Source organism: Magallana gigas, chromosome 6 (genome assembly GCF_963853765.1).
Source record: "Magallana gigas chromosome 6, xbMagGiga1.1, whole genome shotgun sequence".
Classification (NCBI taxonomy): domain Eukaryota; kingdom Metazoa; phylum Mollusca; class Bivalvia; order Ostreida; family Ostreidae; genus Magallana; species Magallana gigas.
Window position 1 is genome coordinate 8,233,730 of NC_088858.1, and position 5,189 is coordinate 8,238,918.

At 29.5% G+C, this 5,189-nt stretch overlaps 1 long non-coding RNA gene and 2 other non-coding genes across 3 annotated transcripts; all 3 read right to left on the reverse strand.

Moving 5' to 3' along the window:
• Positions 1-514: 514 nt before the first annotated feature.
• Positions 515-2,235, reverse strand: LOC109620210 (uncharacterized). Its single transcript, XR_002200910.3, has 3 exons — positions 2,155-2,235; positions 1,365-1,466; positions 515-879 (listed from the first exon to the last, which is right to left on the reverse strand). It is a non-coding gene; the product is annotated as an uncharacterized lncRNA (long non-coding RNA).
• On the reverse strand, positions 2,030-2,102 carry Trnaa-agc (transfer RNA alanine (anticodon AGC)). The gene has a single exon. It is a non-coding gene; the product is annotated as a tRNA-Ala (tRNA).
• A 1,819-nt stretch (positions 2,236-4,054) lies between the features above and the next one.
• On the reverse strand, positions 4,055-4,127 carry Trnaa-agc (transfer RNA alanine (anticodon AGC)). Its single transcript has one exon. It is a non-coding gene; the product is annotated as a tRNA-Ala (tRNA).
• Between the last annotated feature and the right edge of the window lie 1,062 nt (positions 4,128-5,189).

Below are 5,189 nucleotides of genomic sequence, written 5' to 3' on the forward strand. Positions count from 1 at the left end.
ACAACAGTACATTGTCACTGTTATTAGACCGACAACAGTATAATGCCACTGTTACTATACAGACAACAGTACATCAATACTGTTACTAGACATACAGCAGTGCATCGACTCTCTTACTACAGTACTATTGCTACTGTTACTATACAGACAACAGTATAATGCTACTGTTACTATACAGACAACAGTACATTGTCACTGTTACTATACAGACAACAGTATAATGCTACTGTTACTATACAGACAACAGTACATTGTCACTGTTACTATACAGACAACAGTACATTGTCACTGTTACTATACAGACAACAGTACATTGACGATGAAAAGAAACACAGTCCTTATATTTGACTAACTTTGTTAACAATTAAATATCATCTTTGTATTCCGCTTCAAAATTTTTGTTATTGTTTTAAGAATTAAAGAAATAACTTTCGGAAATAAGATAACAACAATTGTATTTTGATTATTTTATTCATTTTAAAACAGAGGAACCATGTGATACAAAGCGATTGCAGCATAACATACGGCTACACCAAAATATGACTACTAGATTTCTATGAGCTTCATTTTTTTTATTATATGACCATGATAAATATGTGTTTCTTAAACTCAAAAAGAGACATTGTTATAAAACGATTAATCTCTTTGTGAAAAGAATACAGAGTATCTATAATCTAAAACAATGTCTAGAATTCCGTCTAGTTTTATGTGCTTATTTCTATTGTTAAGTCCATAATTTCACAGGCATCACAATTATTAATAAAGGCTTTTCCTGATTTTATTTCACATCTCGTTTACAATTCTCAATATCATCAATCATTTTAAAATATTTCTTTGCCTTGAATCGAAGTTTACTGTCGGACGTGATAAAACTTGTGTCTGAAAAAAAAATCCTTATAAAATCATGTTTAAAATATAGTATATAGAAGATTCAATTTTCAGGTAAGTTACCGTTTAGTAAACTACAAGCAATGCTATGATTTGGAATATAGACATAATTGACATAGATTGATAGGGGACAACGTTTTGCTTGACAACATTTCAATTATTGTTTTCCTATTTACGTTTTAATTAAATCAAAATTGAAATCAAATGAATTATGATCATGTAGGTTATTTAATTAAAAATTACTTATGGGGAGTAAATGAATTACCTTCTACCATTTTAAGACATAAATTTTCACTCATAAAAAAAATAAAGCATCGCAAAAAACCAAAAACCGAACAAAAACAAGAAAGACCCAGAAAATCAATTTTAATGACTGCATCCCTTATTAATTATAAAAATAATGTTTGTTTGGAAAAAGCAAAGAATATCATCTAATTTACTGAAGGAAAGTTTAAAGAATTGAAATAAACACAAACTTTTATCTATTTTTTTCTGCACTGTCTCTGCTCAAGTTCTTTGTCAGCTTCATCAAGCTTTGTGGATTTCGTATTCAAGATGTTGGTCAGGAAGAAACAGTTCTACAATGTTAACAAAAAGCTTTAAATCATGATGTAAATGAAAATTCACCAATGCGAGACACCTGTCGATAATAATGTAGATTTAAGTATGTAAGTAATTAAAACACTTTCACCGGTTTCGAACTTTCAAAATTTACAATTATATTTAGCTAAAAAAATAAGTTATAAAAATTTTTGGAGAGGCAAATTTTTTTTAAAATCCCCAGCGGGATTCGAAGTCATGACTATCAGATTCGCAGTGAACACTATAACCCACTGTGCTACGCTGATAGGTGGCAGTTTTAGGGAAAGAAACTATTCATTAAATTACACTCGAAAAATAGTACGCCACAACATGGAGATGTCACACACCACCTTAAAGCTGTACACAGTGTGACAAATACGATTTGCATTTTTACGCAATGTTCATTATCATATGAAAAACAATCAAGTCAAGTATTTTTATATCTTCCCTTGTTTAGGAACAGAAAATAATACCTTATAAGTAATTCTAAAAAGTACCTGAAATCACTAACTGTTTTTGTTACTATTAATTCAGGAAGTGTATGCAAAATTCCAAAATTTGGAGAATCCGGGTATCGATCCCGGTACCTCTCACATGCTAAGCGAGCGCTCTACCACTTGAGCTAATTCCCCACATTGTTAAATTACAAGTAAAAATCAGATAAATAATTGCATACAGCTTTACCTGTTCTTCAGAAGGATGTCGTTTTGTAAATGACACCTGCAAAAAAAAGTTGTTTACGAAAATAGAAAATCGTTGTCAGTGTCACCAGAGTGAAGAAATGTAAGTTACTATTTCCTGTTCATGCATTTTTAAATCATATTAAACGTAAAAATTTTGGAGACATAAAGACCTAGTTAAGTACAATATTCAAATCACGAATTATGACTTTGGGGGTGTTTTTTTTTGTTCGAAAAATATCTAGGCACTACTGAAGTTTTGGACTCTAGTTGAAGAGGACTTGACATAATTCTTTAAACCCTTTCAGTATTATTGTTTGCCCTTATATTTTTTTTCTTTTGAAGATCAGTTACAACATGCATGTACATTTATTTTTGATAGCTATTATGCTAAAAGATTGCATAGATGAAAAATGAATGATACAAACATGTACATAAACATGTCTTCTATTTATATCAGCTATATTTTAAAAATTTGGAATTAGTCGTTTGCAAAATTGTTATATAATTGAAAGCAAAACGTCACGTGGAATACCGAGGTACTAAATCTCCATGAGATAAACGTTTCATTATTTTTGGCACTTTTGACAAAAAATTGTTTTGATTCCATATGCGACATTCTTACACATGTTATCCGCTCATCAATGAGGTTGAATGTTAGCTGAGAGGAATGTTTTCATCGTCACGTTTTTGGGAAAAAATCTATGTCTTAATTTTCTTATCGCCAATTGCAAGGACAATTTCACATTTTTGTTGTTTCCGTTGTTTTAACTCAATGTCAAGCGACTTGCATTGTAGAGTACATTGTACACTCTACATTGTAACCAGTATAACTGACAACTACAGAAGATGGGATGTCAGATAGAATGAAATTATTGTCTTGCTTTTTTTTGTTTTTAGCTTTTTAAAACTTATATTCCTGTTAATCATTTATTAAAAGTCATTTTTTTTTCATGGGTAATTTTTTTAAAAATAATGTGCTTATATTAAATATTGAATTCTTTTTCTGATGTAAAATGCATTGTGTGGACGAAAGGAAATTAGCTTTGCGACGAGAACCTTGCAAGGCACTTTTAAATAGGATACATATATTTAAAATCGATGCATGGATTCTCCAAAGGTTTTGCTTGAGATTGAAATGCGGCATTTGTTAATTTTTTTTGTCAACCCTTTCCTTTGAATGATTCTATTTGCTTTTTATTTTAAAATGATGAACTAAACGCATACTGATTGAAAATGGTTATTTATTAACAAAATGACAATGCACTCTTCCATGTGCAAAACATATTTACAACATTTAAAAACGGTATCAAAAACATTTGCATGATACTTAAGCGTAGTTTAAATCGTGTGCTTTGATATCAAAAGTGAGGGATAAAAATTTATGTTTGATCTCAGTAAATCATTTTTTTTACTTAACATTGAGAGAATAATGGATTTTTAAAGAGATGAATAACCTAAGATGCTGATCTTTTCTTATGTCTTTGTCCGTGATAAAACAACAAGTCCATATTCATGTTTAATGTATCAAATGATGTTTGGCATATGGCCAAAAACTGGCGTTTTAAACAGTACCAGCGGGATTTTTTTTAATTATTTTGCAAATTTTTGATTAACGCAGTTGCCTTTAATATTTTCAATCGAAAAATTGGGTGATTATAAGGAATTATTCTTTGATATTTATAGGGCAAATGAATAAGGATCAGTATTTGAACAAATCAACCAAAAATCCTTCAAGATATTTTGTGCGTTGCTCACGTGATCCACTTTTACAAAATATTTATATCCCCATAAAAAGACCTTCATACCTTAAATAACAACAACTATTTACACGTGCTTGATTAAATTTTTACATTTTACATAATAACCCCATTTATATGTTTTATTATCCTCTAAAAAGATATTGGAGAATCCGGGTATCGATCCCGGTACCTCTCACATGCTAAGCGAGCGCTCTACCACTTGAGCTAATTCCCCATTTAATTCAAATGAAAATTGTTCATGATATAATATATACCTTCTATAAACAGATTTTCCTTTGCAAATGACACCTGCAAATGTCTTAATTAACCACAGAAATGAAGCTAACAATAATAGGCATTATTTGTAAATGTCATCTATTTAATGAAAAAAAAGATATCAATTATTCCTTATTTAAAAAGATAGACATTCTCTGCTTCTAGCTTTTGTCGTTTGCTAAACAATATGACTTTATATTTTTTAGAGCTTTTGAAGATACATGTATATATATATATACTATTATGACATTCAAAATTGAAATTAATAAAGGATTGAGAATGTTTTATCTTTCAGTTTTTAAAAATCTTTCTTTAAATCAAAACCTGAACAGCTATTTGCTGAACGTTTGCAAAAACCCTTTTATGATGAGGGCCTACAATGATCCCCTAAAAATGGGAAAAAAATTATATTTTTACTGTATGCGATTTTTAAAAAATAATTTACATTTGAATCCAAATGCCTATAATTTAAAAATATTAAATCATAAAGTGAACCTTTCCCTCACTGTTTATTATCATAATTTTTTTAGAGCAGTTTTCCTCTCAGAAAACATTGAGTATAGGATTAAAAAAATAAAGTATTTTCAACAACAACAAATTTCACCGAAGACTAATAACTGACAAAAATTTTGTATCAAAGCTGTGTTTTGTAATGCTCTTTGAAATAAGATACGAAAATTGCATATTTTGACCGATTAAAATTGATTTGCAAAACTATCGTCATTTCTTAAGTCATATATTACCAATGCGTGAAAAAAATGAGATACAAAGATGAAAAAAATTTGTCATATCAACTTTTTTACAAAATGAAAATGCAATTTGATTTACCTAAAACACTTTTTAAGAATGTTGAATCATGGGGCCTTTTTTGACTCTTATCAAATTTAGTCTTTGGAACAATATTTTACACTGAATAGGCCATATGATTGAGTACCTTTTCAATATTGCACTATTCACCTGTTAGAGGAATATTTGGTTTCGATTTTACCTCCTTTGTGCGCTCTGAATGTAAAACGATTTT